The 20,524-nt window shown below is 44.3% G+C and overlaps 1 long non-coding RNA gene across 1 annotated transcript in view; it reads left to right on the forward strand.

Annotated features, from left to right (window-relative positions):
* Nucleotides 1-18,535: 18,535 nt before the first annotated feature.
* LOC118552303 (uncharacterized) overlaps nt 18,536-20,524 on the forward strand; it is a 76,084-nt gene continuing 74,095 nt past the window's right edge. Inside the window, exons 1-2 of the long non-coding RNA XR_013448575.1 lie at nt 18,536-19,344; nt 19,428-19,599. This is a non-coding gene — a long non-coding RNA (uncharacterized LOC118552303). The remainder of the gene's footprint in view (nt 19,345-19,427; nt 19,600-20,524) is intronic.

Here is a 20,524-nt window from a genome sequence, read left to right on the forward strand (position 1 = left end):
ATATTCTCATTTTTCTCCTAGTAGTTGTTCAGTAAATGCTCGAACTAGTGATAAGTGGCTTTCCTCTTCCTTTTTGCTGCCTTTCATTCTTCTGCTTCCATATATTTCTCCCTCTCTGCCCAGAGGGAATAATAAACACCTATCATGTCACAACTCTAGACCCTTCTAGAACTTTGCAGAAGAATTTTGCCCCAGTATCCCTTCTGGTTTGTGTCATCGTTTTGGTCACACCAACCTTCTTCTTGGTGCTCCCCAGTTTTCCTAGCTTCTGTCCCTAAACCAAAATTTCCCAATGCATGTTCTATAGAGCACAAAAGTGAGATGTTAATTTGTCTAATGTAAAAAAGAATCCATAGTCTAATTGATTTGAGAAATACCTGGTAAAACAATTAAATAAGTTCTTTGGGATGAGATTTTTCAAAGCCTTTAATATGCCAACAAACAACGGGGATCTTCAAGAGCAGGTAAAGAATAGAGTGCTTTTCAGATGTTTCACCAAAGAATTTCTTTCCCTCTTCCCTCAACCCAGAACTACTCAAGTGACATCTTTGCAAAATGTTTCCCACCCAGTTTGGAAAATATTCAGGAGAGAGTACTCTTGACTTAGAATTTAGGCATCTTCTGGACTGGGTTCATCCCCTGCAGAGAAACTGGAGACAGGTTGATATAGAAATTTGAGAAGAAAATTAATATTTATTGAGGATCTTCTCTGTTGCAGACACCATGCTAAGGACTTTGATAGTATTAATAATAAGAATAATTATAACAACAAAAATAAACATTGACATGTTTGATCCTGTTTAATACATATCATTCCATTAATACCATGAGGTCGATACTATCCATTTCATCTTATAGATGGTGAAACAGTGGTTCAGTTGGTTGACTTGGCCACGGCCAACTAGCTAGTCAGTAGCAGACCCGAAATTCCAGCCCACATTTTGTTTGAAACCAAAACCAGAACATTTTGCCTTACGCTGGCTACTTGAGCAACTATGGCAAAATCCGCTGATCTATCTCATATATAATAGTGAAAACAGGCACAGACACAATTAAGAAAATGTCTTAGACAAATAGTGGACAATGAGTTAGAGAACCAGGCAGGACACTGGGGTATGGTTGTTCAGGCTGTGCACTGTACCATTTGAAAGGAGCCCTGTAAATGGCACTCCCTAAAACAGTGTAGTATTCAAGGTCAGAAGACATATATGCCAGCTCTGGAACAGGTAGAGATTGGGAAAGGTAGCCAGGTACCCCTGTACTTTGAGTTTTCAGATGCAAACTTCTGAGCAAGCACTTAGGATAGAACAGTTACCAGTTTTAGAAAAATAATATGTTATACATGAAAATACACTACAAACAGATATTAGAAACTTGCATATAGTGCAGCATTGACCAGAGAGAGCAGATACATCCCGATAAACCAACAATCTGGCAGGGAGTCACTTTGTCACTTACATAATGACCATGTTCCTAATATCTATGGATTCCCTCCCCTTCCCTTTTTCTTTCTTTCTTTTTTTTTTTTAACACTTGAGGTGCCATGCCTCCATTGGGGGTTGAGCCAGTCCTGACTAGGGCAGGAAGGGTTATCAGTAGCCTCACACACACCATCTGGTAGAGTCTAAAAGTGATGCTTTGGTCTTCCACCCAGCATTCAGTGTGTCAGGGATTAGCCTCTTTACATTCATTACAGCCCCTCCCTTCTCCTGCCACACTGGCCCAGCCATACAAGGGGCTCCCCACGCCAGCACACAAGTTCCTTGCTGACTGGCATTCTGCAGTGAAAAATTTCTTGTTAGGCTTCATCCTCGGCACGTCCTTCCTAACTTCTGTACGGGACTGGAATATGATTGCATACCTTTCATTATTGACCAAGATTTTCATCGTGCTTATTGGAAAGCACATTTTGGTGTCAGACCCTCCTAGGTACATATTCCAGCCTTGTCACTTACTAGCTAAGAGGTCCAACATGGTCACTTAACCATGTTGGACTTCACCCTTCTCATGTATGAACAGAGCACATTATGGATGCCTTCACATGAGTAAGATCATCCATGAGTGGACACTTCCCTTTCTTCTCTGAGAAAGACTCATGGGGTAGGTATTAGGATGTTTTCAGTTGTAGAGAATGGTTACTCAACTCAAAGTTATTTAAACAGTAAGGACATTTATTGGCTCATAAAATGAAATCCAGAGGTAGGGAAGCCTCAATATTTGTTGATCCCTGCCATTTAATTATGTCATCAACAACCCGGATTCCTTCTATTTGTCCATACAGCCATCTACGAAGAAGACCTCATCCTAAGGTGAATTCTCTACCTGGTAGTGTGGTGGCTTCATGTAACAGTTGGTGCCATATGCTTTTCTATTCTCTTTGGGAGAGAGGGAAAAGGGAAGGGGGAGAAAGAGAGAGCGAGAGCAAGAGCATTTCTCCTCATTCCTTGGAATCCAAGTCCTTCTCATTCATTTGCTTAGACTGATTTCAGTCGTATGCTTTTTTTGGATCAATAATTATTCATGGGAAATGTTAGAGGCTGACTGGTCCAAGTCTGAGGTCCTGAACCATCACTGGTCAATGAATTACCATGATCAATTAACCAATAAGGGCCATTCCTACTCTAGTGGAGGTATCCAGGGAGGAAAGTGTCAGGTGAATATTGGAGAATCAGACGCCACAGGATGGAACACCCTGTGTGGTTCAGATCCCTACTCTGGCAATTACCAGTGGGGTTACCATTCCTGAACTTCAATTTCTCCCTCTAAAAATAGGAGATAAAAGTAGTACTTGTCTTACTGGCTTGTTTTAAGGATTCAGTGAAATAAAACATGTGAAACTCTTAGCACAGAGACTGGCAGGTGTGTTACTGTTAACAGGAATGCCTACAACTTCTAGATGTTATTGTAACTCTGTGTGCATAGAAATGTGGTACCACTTCCTGCAAGATTTGATTGTTATCTGATTCCTGAATCCCCACCACAGACCCCTCTGCACTGGGTTGCGTGATCACATCTGAATGCGTCATATTCTCTCTACAGTGTACATCTGACTGTTCAGCTGCTCATGAGGTTGGCAGGATTAGTCTCTTCCTTCTCTCTCCCATCACTGTCTCATCCAATCTAGATTTAGATCTCCTCCCCGGTGACATAGAATATTGAGATCCCAGCTTGCTTTGTTTTCCAGAGCCCGCTCATATTTTGATAATTTTCTTGGTAACCAAGAAATGATGACTAACAGGTATGGGCAACTGACTGGGCCAGCATGGGCTTCTACCTTATGCCAGCACTGGATAAGAAATGTCTCATATAGTTCCGATTGCTAAGACTACTACCAGAACTGAGTGTTTGATACCTGCTTTTTTTTTTTTTTAAGATTTTATTTATTTATTTGAGAGAGAGAGAGAGAGAGAGAGAACAAGCTGGAAGGGGCAGAGGGAGAGGGAGAAGCAGACTCCCTGCTGAGCAGGGAGCCCGATGCGGGACTCCATCCCAGGACCCTGGGATTATGATCTGAGCTAAAGGCAGACGCTTGACCGGCTGAGCCACCCAGGTGCCCTAACACCTGCTTTTAAGCTAAACTGCTTTATTAATATCCTGACCCATATAATTACTATGTTTCTTAGCATCTCATTTCTCCTTAGAGCTACAGCATTGTTAAATATTACACATCCTCAGATGTTTTAAAATTCCCATGGGTTTTACCCCTTTTTAAGTAGGATTCTTCCTCTTCTGGCATGCTATCATTATCCAAAAATATTTTTAAAATCCTGTTGTATTTTTTCATTTGTTTTCTTTCATAACATGAACAATTTCTTTTTCAATCTACCCAGTTGCTTTCTGAAAGGTATAATGAACTCTGTGGGTTTGCACAATTTTCATATTTTAATTTCTGATCCTTACCTTCTCTTTCATGGTCCTCACCATGGGGGCCTGGAAGTGACACACGACGTGCAGCCCTTTAAAAAAGCAGACTATGCTTGGAGTGACAAACAGCTCATGAGACTAGCTCTTGGTTATTCAAAAAATTCCAAGAGGAAGTGGGAGGTTAGTCTGTCGGGAAAGTCCAAGAGAGACCCGAGGGCTGTAGTGGTGGTTTCAGGCTGGCATATGGGTAGGAGTAAAGGTTACAAACAGACGGTGACTGCAGTTAGAAGCAAATATTTTCATTTTTAATACAGCAGACACAGCGCCAGGCCCCTAATGGCAGCATATCCCATTACAGTGGGAGAAACTGGAGCTCCGTGGCAGGCTTTGGCCTCACCGGAGGAGAGGAACAGGGAGCTCCGGGAAGGGAGCACTTGGGAGGGCGGCCCTCCCCTCCCCTCCCCTCCCCCTCCCGCCTGCCTTCCCTTCCCTCCGCGTTCCCCTCCCTTCCCCTCCCAGGCCCGGGAGCTCAGATGTGCGCTGCCAGCCGAGCCCTTGCTGGCTGAGACGCACGTCTGGGAGGGAACCGGCCTGCGAAGGCTGGGCTCTGCCTTTGCCCACAGACGACAGCCAAAAATGGTGCCAGACCAAGGTTGAAAAGGAAGTCCTTCCCATCCCCAGAAAGATGTCTTTAAGGAGGGTACCTCCTACTGGAACAAAATCCAGGTGACAGCTAGGACCAGAGGGAGAGGGGGATTTTAGTCACTTTAACATATTGGTGTTACTTTCCTCACTGTTTCCTGCCTCGCGAGCCGCTGCCCTCAGGAAGGGAGATGATGGCCTGGCGTCCAGCACTGTCTAGGCGCATCGCAGCTGTGCACCTGGATAAAGCAAACAAAGGGGGGCGCTGTACAGTGAGGGTAGCTGCGTGTGTTTGTGCACGCGCATGCGCACGCCTGGGGGGCACGCTGCTCGTAAGGGGACAGTGTAGACAATGCAGGCCTCTCGGGAGGAAAGCAGCGTGGCCCCTTAACTTGGCTTTCTGTTGGGCTGTGATGTCAGAATGCGTCTCTCTCCTTGCAGATCGGAATCTAGAAACATTCCGGTACCTGGGTCCCCGGCGTGTCTACCCCCAGGGTCTTGGCTTAAAGGATTTCGCTGCTTATCTTGCTGACTCCCGAGTGTTCGGCTCCTGTGTGCACCAGGGCTGAGCTTCTGTGACTCCTGCCCTCCGGCCACTGCAGGCTCTCTAAGCCCTCAGGAGAGAGCGAGAGGATTAGAGGAGGCGTCTCTGAAGTCGTGAGAATCTGGGGCTTATGGGAGCCAAGCTTGATTTACATCGGAGCTTTGTTGGAATCCTTGCCCACCGACACATCCAGGATGCTGTCGGAGGCTTCCCCTGCCTTCTTCAGTCCTAATGTAGTGATTTCAGAAAGTTAATTAACCTGACTCTGATATTCCCCTCCTTTGGAACTCAAGATAGACTTGGAATTTGCCTTTTAAAAAAAATGACCCACATCCTGGGAAATGCGGAAGACAAATCCTCATCCATTTTTTATTTTAGTAGGCTTGTTTTTTTTTTCTTCAACTCACTTGATAATTAGTAATTTAACTCTCGCCTTTTCGATTTATTAATGTGCATATTTTTTAATTGCCTGTTTTGTGCAAATTGCTATAGTAGGCACTTTGAAGAACACCAAGAAGTAGAAAATCCAGTCATTGACCTCAAGGAATTTGCAGTCCTGGTGGGATTATAAAAGCCGGCATGAAAATTGGTGCAACCTTTTAGATTATGTTAAATCCCAAATGACTGGAATGAGTGGTAAAAGCTGTGAAAAATTCAGAAGCACATAGTTCCCTCTCTGTCATCTTCGTGTTTGGAGTTAGGGTGCTCCTGAATCCTGCATTCACCAACACTCCCCATGTGACCTTGGACGAATCCCCTGTCCTTTCTAAGCCTCAGCTGCTTCTTTTGCAAAAAGGGGACAAATAATATAAACCTGTCAGCAGTGGAGCAGATAAAATATTGTCCCGTGTAAGAAGCTTTTAACACCATGGCTGGCACGTAATGAGTGCGCCACGAAAGCTGTTTTAACTGTTAAACACCTGCCAATTGTATTTGCTCCTTACTGCTATGGGCTTTTCAGTGCTACCTGGTGCAATGGATCGGAGGTAACATTTAAAGTCTGAGTATCCTTGCTTCCTACCCCCTCCACCAAAATAAATGTAGGGTTAAGGATCTTATGTACAGCTGACCCAACACTTCACCCCATGAAGTGCCCCAGCCCCTGGACAGCTGCTGGTAAGGACAGAGTGTGTGGGGGGGGGGGGAGAGGGGGGGCTGCATTCAAACTCTAGGAAGGATGTTTCAGGAAAACCAGAACCATCCCTCCTCCCAAGGAGGAGGTGATGCAAGAGAAAGGACCGTACAGGGATTTCCTCTGTCTTCTTTATAGCTGTTGCCCTGTACATTTCCTTTCCTTAATTTAGTAGGGAGCCTTTGATCACAACTTTAGTGCTGATGCCTCAGAACAGGGCCTGAGGACAGAAATTTCAAATACAGATATGCAAATATGTAAAAACTCCCCATTCCCGTGTTTTAAAACTTCCCTAAAACTCACCTCTGGTGTCTTGTTCAGAGCTGGGCTTGGTGAGTAATTGTTCCATGGGAAGATTTCATTTTGCCCTTAACAAGGGTGCCTCCAGTGGGGTCAGGAAGCTCCGGGTTTACCACAGGGCAGCAGGTGGGAAGATAGATGGCTTTGGAAAGCTGATCCTGTTTGAGCTTTCCATATCGCTCCCCTGAAGGCTACTGTGGGAAACAGAGCCCAAAGTTGGAGGCTCCAGCAACCCTGCAGTTAGTTTCAAAAATGTATCGGCCTGTGAAATTGTTTCCAGGCCCCAGGGTTCTCTTCCCACACTGTGAGCGCCAAAGCCAGGCGGGAGGAGGAGCAAGCCTGCGCAGTGCTCCCACCCGCAACTGTGTGGACTCGCTTTCTTCGCTGTGGCTCAGGACCTGTTTACTTGGGCCCTGGGCTAATTTTCAAGGCTGCTTTATTAGCATTCACCCTATGGCCCGTCCCTGGAAGGCCACAAGTACATTTAGTGTTGTAGGGCACCAGAAGAGGCCACCCCCAAACATGCCTCTTGGCATACGGATTATTTTGAGCTGTTTATTTTAAGAAATAGCAGACATAAGAAAAGCTCTGAAAACAGAATAAAAGTTGCCCTTTCTTAAGGAAAATGTATATTTATAAAGGAAATGTCCATCTGTAAGGGTGTCTCCTCTTCTGTACTGGGAAGAGAAGGATGACTCTAAATCACCAAAGGGCTTATCAGTGGCAAAGTCACCAGCTTACACCTGCACCATGACCCTTACCCATGCGTTCCCTGTTCATGTACCTGGTCACCTCTCCACATTTCACCTCCCCAACACAGTCCTTTCTTTGGTCGAGCTGAAGATTGTATTATACTAAATTCTACGCCACTGCCTTAAGTGACTCAATTTCTTGGGTTTCTCCCGTGGACATATGAGATATACTTGTTAATAAACTCCTGTTCATTTTTTCCTCTTAGGAATCTGTCTTTTGTTATATGGGTCCCAGTCAACACTTAGAAGAATGGAGGAAACATTGTTTTTCCCTCTCCTGTGGTATCAACATCATGAAGCACCTTCCACTGAGGTGTTTACCATCATCTCCAAATGAACGTCTAGCCAGAGATACGGGGCTTCAAGGACAAGAGTGGTACCCACACCATACGTAGGGTGTGTGTGCACAGAATTATATTAATTTCTTATGAATAGTACAATTATATTATATTGTACTGGGGGAAGCTAAAAGTATTAAATTGTTAAATACCTGTATTTAAATCAAACTACAAATTTTATAGCCCTGATTCAGCTTTTTAAAAAAATATAATATACATGCAGCCTCAAAATTTGAGAGTGACCCACGACCTCTTTTTATGTCTGAGAGGCCTGGATGTGCACCAAAGTTTGCAGTGAGCTTTGATTATGCCGATTATAAACCAAAAATACATGGTACCCAGTATGACAAGTATGAGGATATTTATGGCAAGAAGAGAGCAAATTAATAGAAACTGGAACTGTCTCGGAAAATCTGGAAGGAATGTTGTCATAGTATAGATGTTTGGAAATTTCTTCTGCAAAGTGCAGCTTACTCTATGACACCCAGGGAGAGTTCTTTTTTTTTTTTTTTTTTTTTTTTTTTTTTAAAGATTTATTTATTTATTTGAGAGAACGAGAATGAGAGAGAGAAAGAGTACATGAGAGGGGGGAGGGTTAGAGGGAGAAGCAGACTCCCTGCCGAGCAGGGAGCCCGATGCGGGACTCGATCCAGGGACTCCAGGATCATGACCTGAGCCGAAGGCAGTTGCTTAACCAACTGAGCCACCCAGGCGCCCCCCAGGGAGAGTTCTAATCAACCTTTTCTTCAGCATTGACAGACCATTTTAATCTCTTGAAAATCATGGAATTTTACATTTATCCATTCTTCATGTAACATCAGACACCATGGTCAAAAAAGCTAGTTGTGCATTGTTTGGTTCTATTAAATATTCATTACCATTAGTACCAACTACACCCAATGACGTACGGCATCGAGTGTTAACCTTTAACTAGGCATAGCCAGTGGGGCGCCTGGGTGGCTCAGCCGTTAAGCGTCTGCCTTCGGCTCAGGTCATGATCCCTGGGTCCTGGGATCAAGCCCCACATCGGGCTCCCTGCTCAGCAGGAGGCCTGCTTCTCCCTCTCCCACTCCCCCTGCTTGTGTTCCAGCTCTCGGTAACTCTCTGTCAAATAAATAAATAAAAGCTTAAAAAACAAAACGAAACAAAACTATGCATAGCCAAAAACCTCATAGACTAGACCTAGAAGTAACTAGGAATCTGTGAAGTGTTGATCTTCTTAGGTAAACCTAACCAAAACATTAATGGGGAGGGCTGTTTAAAAACAGCTCTTTGAGAGGAGGACTGAAGTGTTTGCCCCTCCAGTGCATGGAGCTGAGCATTTGGCTCTGAGAGGTGTTTTGGAAATATTTGAATTGGCCTGAATTCCCGTGTTCGAGGCAGAAGTGCGCACCCTGGATGTGGACTGTTTGTTGTGGTTGCAGTTGCCAACACTGCTTCTCAAACTTTAAGAGACATGTCAGTAGATGATACTATTCTCATCTTCTGTGCATGCTAAAGAAAAAGGACATCCCCGGCGGGGAACGGGCTTGAAAGCAAGAGTACATGTGTCTGGAGTGAGGGGAGAATGAAAGGGAGGATGACACCACCACTGTGAGGAGAGCTCTGGTACTTTCCAGAGAGCAGATAAAATGCCCCCTCAGAAAACAAACAGATCAACCTCAACCATTAGCACTGCAGAGATGCGTTTCTCCAAAGGAGGAACTTCTCTTTGTTTGAGGGAGATTAACATCTAAAAAAGGCCCCGACTCCACTTGTGGCTCAAGTCAGTCCCTGCTCAGGAGCTCCGGTGAGCAGACCTCTGCTGGTCTCCTCAAGTGGTCAGTGAGCTGAAGCCAAACTTTGAGGATGATTAGAGATCTTAAAGGATGGCCCATTAGGTGAACCGTAAGCTTACATGTTCTGGAAAAAGATCTATTGAGCCTGTGGATAAGAAATAATTATACAACTGAAGAACCAAAAGGAAAAGAAAAGGAAATGGGTCGATGTATCCCATAGATTTAGTGCCTTCTAGCTACCTGAATTCACTTTCTTCCCTCCCTTGGTGTGCCCTGCCCTGTGCAGGGTGATTCACCAAAGAGTGAATTGTGACAAGCAAGGGGGTCTCATGAAAATTGGAGATAGGACACAAGCATCTGGAAGCTTCTCAGGAGAGGCAGAGAGCAGTAGTTTGGAGATGAGGGCGGTGTCACATCCCTTCTCCCTCCCACTCTCTCATTCTCAAATTTCTTTTTTTTTTTTTTTTTTATTAAATTTTTTTATTGTTATGTTAATCCCCATACATTACATCAGTAGTTTTAGATAGAGTGTTCCATGATTCATTGTTTGTGCATAACACCCAGTGCTCCATGCAGAACGTGCCCTCCTCAATACCCATCACCAGGCTAACCCATCCTCCCACCCCCCTCCCCTCTAGAACCCTCAGTTTGTTTTTCAGAGTCCATCGTCTCTCATGGTTCTTCTCCCCCTCCAATTTCCCCCCCTTCATTCTTCCCCTCCTGCTACATTCTTCTTCTTCTTTTTTTCTTTCTTAACATATATTGCATTATTTGTTTCAGAGGTACAGATCTGAGATTCAACAGTCTTGCACAATTCACAGCGCTTACCAGAACACATACCCTCCCCAGTGTCCATCACCCAGTCACCCCATCCCTCCCACCCCCCACCACTCCAGCAACCCTCAGTTTGTTTCCTGAGATTAAGAATTCCTCATATCAGTGAGGTCATATGATACATGTCTTTCTCTGTTTGACTTATTTCGCTCAGCATAATACCCTCCAGTTCCATCCACGTCGTTGCAAATGGCAAGATCTCATTCCTTTTGATGGCTGCATAATATTCCATTGTATATATATACCACATCTTCTTTATCCATTCATCTGTTGATGGACATCTTGGCTCTTTCCACAGTTTGGCTATTGTGGACATTGCTGCTATAAACATCGGGGTGCACGTAGCCCTTCGGGTCCCTACTTTTGTATCTTTGGGGTAAATACCCAGTAGTGCAATTGCTGGATCGTATGGTAGCTCTATTTTCAACTTTTTGAGGAACCTCCACACTGTTTTCCAGAGTGGCTGCACCAGCTTGCATTCCCACCAACAGTGTAGGAGGGTTCCCCTTTCTCCGCATCCCCGCCAACATCTGTCATTTCCTGACTTGTTAATTTTAGCCATTCTGACTGGTGTGAGGTGGTATCTCATTGAGGTTTTGATTTGGATTTCCCTGATGCCGAGCGATATTGAACACTTTTTCATGTGTCTGTTGGCCATTTGGATGTCTTCTTTGGAAAAATGTCTGTTCATGTCTTCTGCCCATTTCTTGATTGGATTCTTTGTTCTTTTGGTGTTGAGTTTGATGAGTTCTTTATAGATTTTGGATACTAGCCCTTTATCTGATATGTCATTTGCAAATATCTTCTCCCATTCTGTCAGTTGTCTTTTGGTTTTGTTGACTGTTTCCTTTGCTTTGCAAAAGCTTTTTATCTTGATGAAGTCCCAATAGTTCATTTTTGCCCTTGCTTCCCTTGCCTTTGGTGATGTTTCTAGGAAGAAGTTGCTGCGGCTGAGGTCGAAGAGGTTGCTGCCTGTGTTCTCCTTTAGGATTTTGATGGACTCCTGTCTCACATTGAGGTCTTTCAACCATTTGGAGTCTATTTTTGTGTGTGGTGTAAGGAAATGGTCCAGTTTCATTCTTCTGCATGTGGCTGTCCAATTTTCCCAACACCATTTGTTGAAGAGACTGTCTTTTTTCCATTGGACATTCTTTCCTGCTTTGTCAAAGATGAGTTGACCATAGAGTTGAGGGTCCATTTCTGGGCTCTCTATTCTGTTCCATTGATCTATGTGTCTGTTTTTGTGCCAGTACCATACTGTCTTGATGATGACAGCTTTGTAGTAGAGCTGGAAGTCTGGAATTGTGATGCCGCCAGCTTTGCTTTTCTTTTTCAACATTCCTCTGGCTATGCGGGGTCTTTTCTGGTTCCATACAAATTTGAGGATTATTTGTTCCATTTCTTTGAAGAAAGTGGATGGTATTTTGATGGGGATTGCATTGAATGTGTAGATTGCTCTAGGTAGGATTGACATCTTCACAATATTTGTTCTTCCAATCCATGAGCATGGAATGTTTTTCCATTTCTTTGTGTCTTCCTCAATTTCTTTCATGAGTATTTTATAGTTTTCTGAGTACAGATCCTTTGCCTCTTTGGTTAGATTTATTCCTAGGTATCTTATGGTTTTGGGTGCAATTGTAAATGGGATCGACTCCTTAATTTCTCTTTCTTCTGTCTTGTTGTTGGTGTATAGGAATGCCACTGACTTCTGTGCATTGATTTTATATCCTGCCACTTGACTGAATTCCTGTATGAGTTCTAGCAGTTTTGGGGTGGAGTCTTTGGGATTTTCCACATAAAGTATCATATCATCTGCAAAGAGTGAGAGTTTGACTTCTTCTTTGCCAATTTGGATGCCTTTGATTTCTTTTTGTTGTCTGATTGCTGTGGCTAGGACTTCCAATACTATGTTGAATAGCAGTGGCGATAGTGGACATCCCTGCCGCGTTCCTGACCTTAAGGGGAAAGCTCTCAGTTTTTCCCCATTGAGAATGATATTCGCTGTAGGTTTTTCATAGATGGCTTTTATGATATTGAGGTATGTACCCTCTATGCCTATACTCTGAAGAGTTTTGATCAAGAAAGGATGCTGTACTTTGTCAAATGCTTTTTCTGCATCTATTGAGAGGATCATATGATTCTTGTTCTTTCTTTTGTTAATGTATTGTATCACGTTGATTGATTTGCGGATGTTGAACCAACCTTGCAGCCCAGGGATAAATCCGACTTGGTCGTGGTGAATAATCCTTTTAATGTACTGTTGGATCCTATTGGCTAGTATTTTGGTGAGAATTTTTGCATCCATGTTCATCAGGGATATTGGTCTGTAATTCTCCTTTTTGATGGGGTCTTTGTCTGGTTTGGGGATCAAGGTAATGCTGGCCTCATAAAATGAGTTTGGAAGTTTTCCTTCCATTTCTATTTTTTGGAACAGTTTCAGAAGGATAGGTATTAATTCTTCTTGAAATGTTTGGTAGAATTCCCCTGGGAAGCCATCTGGCCCTGGGCTTTTGTGTTTTGGGAGATTTTTGATGACTGCTTCTATTTCCTTAGTGGTTATAGGTCTGTTCAGGTTTTCTATTTCTTCCTGGTTCAGTTTTGGTAGTTGATACATCTCTAGGAATGCATCCATTACTTCCAGGTTATCTAATTTGCTGGCATAGAGTTGCTCATAATATGTTCTTATAATTGTTTGTATTTCTTTGGTGTTGGTTGTGATTTCTCCTCTTTCATTCATGATTTTGTTGATTTGGGTCATTTCTCTTTTCTTTTTGATAAGTCTGGCCAGGGGCTTATCAATCTTGTTAATTCTTTCAAAGAACCAGCTCCTAGTTTCGTTGATCTGTTCTACTGTTCTTTTGGTTTCTATTTCATTGATTTCTGCTCTGATCTTTATTATTTCTCTTCTCCTGCTGGGTTTAGGCTTTATTTGCTGTTCTTTCTCCAGCTCCTTTAGGTGTAGGGTTAGGTTGTGTACTTGAGACCTTTCTTGTTTCTTGAGAAAGGCTTGTATTGCTATATACTTTCCTCTTAGGACTGCCTTTGCTGTATCCCAAAGATTTTGAATAGTTGTGTTTTCATTTTCATTGGTTTCCATGAATTTTTTTAATTCTTCTTTAATTTCCTGGTTGACCCATTCATTCTTCAGTAGGATGCTCTTTAGCCTCCATGTATTTGAGTTCTTTCCGACTTTCCTCTTGTGATTGAGTTCTAGTTTCAAAGCATTGTGGTCTGAAAATATGCAGGGGATGATCCCAATCTTCTGGTACCGGTTGAGACCTGATTTATGACCTAGGATGTGATCTATTCTGGAGAATGTTCCATGGGCACTAGAGAAGAATGTGTATTCCGTTGCTTTGGGATGGAATGTTCTGAATATGTCTGTGAAGTCCATTTGGTCCAGTGTGTCATTTAAAGTCTTTATTTCCTTGTTGATCTTTTGCTTAGACGATCTGTCCATTTCAGTGAGGGGGGTGTTAAAGTCCCCCACTATTATTGTATTGTTGTCAATGTGTTTCTTTGCTTTTGTTATTAATTGCTTTATATAATTGGCTGCTCCCATGTTAGGGGCATAGATATTTACAATTGTTAGATCTTCTTGTTGGATAGACCCTTTAAGTATGATATAGTGTCCTTCCTCATCTCTTATTACAGTCTTTGGTTTAAAATCTAATTTGTCTGATATAAGGATTGCCACCCCAGCTTTTTTTTGGTGTCCATTAGCATGGTAAATGGTTTTCCACCCCCTCACTTTCAATCTGGGGGTGTCTTTGGGTCTAAAATGAGTCTCTTGCAGACAGCATATTGATGGGTCTTGTTTTTTAATCCAATCTGATAGCCTGTGTCTTTTGATTGGGGCATTTAGCCCATTTACATTCAGGGTAACTATTGAAAGATAGGAATTCAGTGCCATTGTATTGCCTGTAAAGTGACTGTTACTGTATATTGTTTGTGTTCCTTTCTGGTCTATGTTGCTTTTAGGCTCTCTCTTTGCTTAGAGGACCCCTTTCAATATTTGTTGTAGGGCTGGTTTCGTGTTTGCAAATTCCTTTAGTTTTTGTTTGTCCTGGAAGCTTTTTATCTCTCCTTCAATTTTCAATGACAGCCTAGCTGGATATAGTATTCTTGGCTGCATATTTTTCTCATTTAGTGCTCTGAATATGTCCTGCCAGTCCTTTCTGGCCTGCCAGGTCTCTGTGGATAAGTCTGTTGCCAATCTAATGTTTCTACCATTGTAGGTTACATATCTCTTCTCCCGAGCTGCTTTCAGGATTTTCTCTTTGTCTCTGAGACTCGTAAGTTTTACTATTAGATGTCGGGGTGTTGACCTATTTTTATTGATTTTGAGAGGGGTTCTCTGTGCTTCCTGGATTTTGATGCCTGTTTCCTTCCCCAAATTAGGGAAGTTCTCTGCTATAATTTGCTCCATTATACCTTCTGCCCCTCTCTCTCTTTCTTCTTCTTCTGGGATCCCAATTATTCTAATGTTGTTTCGTCTTATGGTATTGTTTATCTCTCGAATTCTGCCCTCGTGATCCAGTAGTTGTTTATCTCTCTTTTTCTCAGCTTCTTGATTTTCCATCATTTGGTCTTCTATCTCACTGATTCTTTCTTCTGCCTCATTTATCCTAGCAGTTAGCGCCCCCATATTTGATTGCACCTCATTGATAGCCTTTTTGATTTCTACTTGGTTAGATTTTAGTTCTTTTACTTCTCCAGAAAGGGTTTCTCTAATAACTTCCATGTTTTTTTCAAGCCCAGCTAGTATCTTTAAAGTGATGATTCTGAACTCTAGATCTGACATCGTACTAATGTCCGTATTGAGTAGGTCCCTGGCAGTCGGTACTACCTCTTGTTCTTTTTGTTGAGGTGATTTTTTCCGTCTTGTCATTTTGTGCAGAGGAGAATAGATTAATGAGAGAACAAAATGCTAGCAGGGTAACAACGTCCCCAGAAAATATACTCTAAACAAATCAGAAAAGACCTGAAGCAGTGGGAAAAGAAAGGGAAAGAGAGAAAAAAGAAAAAGAAAGAAAAAAAGAAAAAAGAAAAAGATAAAGATAAAAACAAACAAAAGCAGGACAAAACAAAACAAAACAAAAACAGAATGTGATCAAATATGATCAGGCTGGATTATAGATCAGTGCCACACACTAGATTTTGGGTGTATTTTGGTCTGTTAAAAGAAAGTCCCTCCCAAAATTTTAAAGAAAGAAAAACTTATATATGTACAAAAATAAGGGTTGATATGATGAAGGGATGGAATATGACTGTAAAGATGGAAATTATAAAAAATTTTTAAAAAGGATTTGATAAGTTGTTTGAAAAAAGAAAGAATAGGATTAAAAAAAAAGAAAGAAAGAAAGAAAAAAAGAGAGAGAATGTGATCAGGCAGGGGAGTAGAAAAAACCCATACACTAGAGATTTAGAGTATATTTTGATCTGTTAGAAGAAACTATCTCAAGATTTTAAAGAGAGAACAACTTATATATATATGCCAAAAATACGGGTAACTACTATGAAGGGATAGAATATGACTTTAAAAATGAAAAATAAAAATGTTTTTTATTAAAAAAGGGATTGATAAGATGTTGGTTGAAAAAGGGAAAAAGAAAAATTCAAAAAAAAAAGAAAAAAGGAAAAAAGAAAAAAAGACAGTTAAAAAAAATAATTAACTTTGAAAGACTAAAGAATCATGGTAAAAAAGCCATGAATTCTATGTGCAGTATTCCCCTAGCACTGGAGTTCTGCCGTTCTCATTGATCGGTAAACCTGGTCTTGGCTGGCTGTTCTCGCTGATCTTCTGGGGGAGGGGCCTGTTGCCGTGGTTCCCAAATGTCTTTGCCGGAGGCAAAATTGCCCCGCCCTTGCCGGTCCGGGCTAAGTAATCTGCTCGGGTTTGCTCTCGGGAGCTTTTGTTCCCTGCAAGCTTTCCGTACAGCTTTGGAGGCGGAGAGTGAAAATGGCGGCCTCCCAGTCTCCGCCCCGGCGGAGCCGAGAACTCGGGGTCCCGCTCCTCAGCGAGCCCCCAGAGAAAAGCCGTCAGTCACTCCCGTCTCCCCGGTCTCCGGCCACACTCCACGCTCACCCGGCCTGTGACCGCGCCTTTCTATCTGGCACCCGACCCCGGGTGGAGTCTCCAAACCCAGCAGATCCCCACGGTGCGCTCCCGCACCTCTCCTCCCGGGGGAAGAAGGTGAGTCTCCCCGGATCTGCCGCTTGTTGGGTCCCTGCTGGAGGAGCAGTGGCCCGACTGAGCCGCGGATCACGGTTTATGACAACCCCGAGCTGAGAGCCCGCGCCTGGGCTCCGTCTCTGCAGCTGGCTTCCCTGCTCCGATACCTGGGAGCTCTGCCGCACTCAGGCACCCCCGGTCTTTCTGTGACCCCGAGGGTCCTGAGACCACACTGTCCCGCGAGGGTTCCACCCCCCACTTCGCCACCAGAGTGACGTCCCTCAGCGGAGCAGACTTTTAAAAGTTCCGACTTTGTGCTCCGTGGCTCTATCACTTGCCAGAAGCGGCCGTCGGAGGCCCCTCCCCCGCCGTCTATCCTCCCGAATATCGCCTCGGATTCACTTCTCCGTTCGTCCTACCTTCCAGAAAGTGGTCGCTTTTCTGTTCAGAGAGTTGTTGCTATTCTTTTCTTCGATCTCCTGTTGAGTTTGTAGGTGTTCAGAATGGTTTGATCCCTATCCAGCTGAATTCCTGAGAGGAGACGAAATCCAGGTCTCCTACTCCTCCGCCATCTTGCTCCGCCCCCCTCATTCTCAAATTTCTGAAGCAACAGTCTTTTAACAATGGTCACCTAGTAATAATAACGATGGTAATGTAACAGAAGAAGAGAGAAACAATTAATAATGACTTGGGGCTAAAGAAGCCTTAGTACTAAAAAAAAATGTTACCCTGCACAACAACTTCAGCTTTGCCTCCTGCCAGATCCTATCTTGTAGCAGGACTTTTTTTCCCAAGATGCACAGTTACTAATTATGTAACTGGAGAATTAGACACTAGGACATGTATCCAGTCTCTATTACCATCCTGCAGAGAAACAGAACACTGAATTCCAGTACTGAATGTATCATTTGGAGTGCTACATCAGCTCTTCAAGGGAAAGCATAATTTCTAGGGCCAAAGAAGCAGCTACTAAAATCACAGTTTACATGGAACCGTGTGATCACTGTCTAGGTTAAAACAGGTCATTCTCTTGGTTTCGGTGTTACTGCTATTTTCCTTTCTTTGCCATGCTGGTGGCTTACTGACCGTGTGTGTGTGTGTGTTCAGTCATTTGCACTTTCGTGTCTATGGCATGCTTGTCTAGTCATGGCTTCCTCAGGGTCATCATCGACAGCTGTACAGGTAGTGCACTGCACAACTCCACTGAATGAGGCAGTGATGCTGTGAGTAAAAATCATGACCATTGCCAAGTCTAATACAGGCCCTAACATATAAGGAAGAAGAGCCACCCTCTTTTCTCCCATGAGGAGGAGCAAGAAGTTAAGTAGGGACAAAGTTCATAGATAGACAAGATGGAAGGGTTTTGGGAGGGGGAGGGAGGAATCTTTTTATCTTTGCTTTTGGGTATGGACTTACCAAAGAATCAAAGACCGATGCCTGGGGCCTTAGGTAAGTGAGGTGGTTTCCCCAGCCCGGTTGCTGACCAGGAGTTTCCCAAGTTCCCAAGGCAGCTGTGGAATCAAGCCCCAGTCTGCCCTTGAGCAAATGAGAGTCCTAGGGCCTGAGCAGTGGGGGGCGCCTACCTCTCCTATGCCACCCTGGCCCTACCTCTTTGACTCGGAACCCCCTCCAAGAGTGACAGTGTGACCAGGGGAACCCAAAAGACTCATCTTCGGCATTAGCTTTGCATTTTCTGGTTTTTTGAAGGTTTTCCCCAGTTTTTTATAAACATACACCTTCCACTGGCCCTTTTAGGTGATGGCGGAGGTTCCAATTTGTTTTTATAATGATTCTGGGAGCTGTGCCCAGGTATCTGCATTTTTCAAAGACTCTCAGTTGACCCCCACGTTTACCCCAGTTTGAGCGAGGCTGTGATGGGGCTGGTGAGTGAGCTGGGGTTGGAATCCGGACGCCCGGTCAGCGCTCTCTACTTCCCGGGTCCCACATCTTTCTTCATCCCAAACCTTCGCAGAACCCCGCTGGGCAACTCAGCAGGGCCGCTCTCCGGGCTCGAGACCTCTCTAGGCAACCAGAAAAATACATATGGAGAAGACAGCTTGTCTGGTGTGCGACGGCCTTCACGTGACCCAGCGCTCCTTCCTAGGGAACACACAAGCCAGTCTTTCCTTTTCCGTTTTAGTCGGTGCCATCAGGCCGATCTCTGCCTTTTCAGGCTGTTGGGAGGGCTGCACCTAGACTCAGAGGGGTCTGACGTCGTCTGGATGATGATCCAAATGACAGTCCCTCCTCTTTATAGACGATCGGACTCACGCGACGCATCAAAGCCGTCGAGGAACTGCTGATAGTCCGTAGCTCGATCTGGACTTATCGAGAAAATTACCAGAGAATGGGGTTTTCTCCCCGGAGGACCAAGAGCAGAAGGTGCGCGAAGGGGGCAAGTTAAAGGTTGGGGAGCCGTGGGTGTTTGTCTTCTGACTAGAACGCCAGTGGTTTAATGACAGAGACGGATACACTAGGTTAACAGTGAGCATCACGGTGATGTGAGCGATCCCAGCAGACTAGAACATGCGTGGTCAGTACCGGGGGGCTGCACCCCAGCCCCGTGGACGGCCATCTTCAGCCTTCTGTGGCGCTGCTCCATCTGCGGGCTGTGTCAGAGACAACGAGATCAGACAGGCCCCCGGAGACCTCTTCTCCCTCCTCACAAATTTTTAATAAAACCCTTTGAACAGCAGAGCTGGGCATCTCCGAAGCCTGAAATTAAAACGATAAGATGGGAGATTACTCCCTTGTCAGTCTGCACCGAACTGCATCACTGACACAAATTCCAGGGGAGTTTTTCTAACTCTGCCGACAATGTGAGGCTCTCCATCTGGAGGTTTTTCTTTCTTATTTTCATAGGAAGAGACAGCACCAAGGAAGGGAAGAGAGACACTTCATTCTCTGCCACTAACAGCACGTGAATCAAGCCCTGAATCGGGTTTGCACAAAAAGCAATTTTGGGAGAGGCTCGCCTTGGAATAAGTAAGTGTCCTCGATTCAGACTTGCTGAGACAAAATGTAATCATAGTCGTTCCGTCCCCGCCATTCATCTGTCTTCCTTCCAGGAGGAATGGCCACCCTGGTCTCCGGACATGCTGGGTTCCCACGTTCACGCTGGCCTTGATGCACACTCTCTACCTGGCCCCGACGTCTGGCACGCCCGGCCTCGTGGAGCTCACGGGCCAGAGGGGAAGGGCGACAGCAGACCGACACAGAAGTCCTATAATGGGATGTCAGGTACCGCTGAGGGCCAGGTCATGGGCTGTGGGGTATGGGAGAATGGGGATATCTCAGACAGGGTGTTTGGAAAGGGCCTCTGAGCTCCAGGTTGTAAATTAAGTATCTTGTAGGCTGGCCCCTTTTTCAAAGCAAAAATCTTGGCATTAATTCTGCAAGTAAAATTGTTCCGTTTTCTTAAAAAGAAACTTTATTTAGCCCTGGCTGAAATTTAAGAAAGAATTAATAGCTCTCTCTTTTCTTCTTCCCTCCCTTCCTTCCACTGATCGCCCCCCTCCCTCCCCTCCCCTCTCTCCCCCCCTCGCTTTTCTGTCCTCTCTTACCTCTCTCTTTCATCTTTCTCTTATCTTGACTATCTACATAGCAAAGAAAAATAAATGCAAAGGGTTCCTATTCCTTTATAAATTGGGGCTCTTTCTGAATCATAAGTTCTCTTAATACCTCTGCCTGCCCACACCTTCTGGCTGGGCTCCCCCATAATATAAATCTTACAGTGGATTTCCGGGGGCCCCTGGCCCAGACCTGCAATGTCTATATTAAAACGCACGGGCCTCGTGCTAAAAATGCCTGACGAAAACAATGAACTGCAGTCTAGGTTCTGTAGTAATGTCACATCATTTTCCACATTAAGGCATTGAACCTGAATGAGGGACGGATGGTGTCCCCTGACCCTTTGCCTTAGAATAGAGCTGTAGTCTTTTTTGAGAAAATGTATTCAGGACCTTATGGGTCTGTGTCCTGGCAGGAAATACAGTTCCACTCAAGTGGTTTAAGTGAAGAGAATATAATGAAGGGGCTCCTGGGAGAGGTGGGGGCGGGGGAGGGAGCAAACCGTGGATGGCAAGCATCCAGAGATTAGCCAGAGCAGAGAGCCATTATCCCTCCCAGGGCTGAAGGGCAAGGGAAGGGGAATTTGCTCCCAGAG

This window comes from Halichoerus grypus, chromosome 6 (assembly GCF_964656455.1).
Source record: "Halichoerus grypus chromosome 6, mHalGry1.hap1.1, whole genome shotgun sequence".
NCBI lineage: Eukaryota > Metazoa > Chordata > Mammalia > Carnivora > Phocidae > Halichoerus > Halichoerus grypus.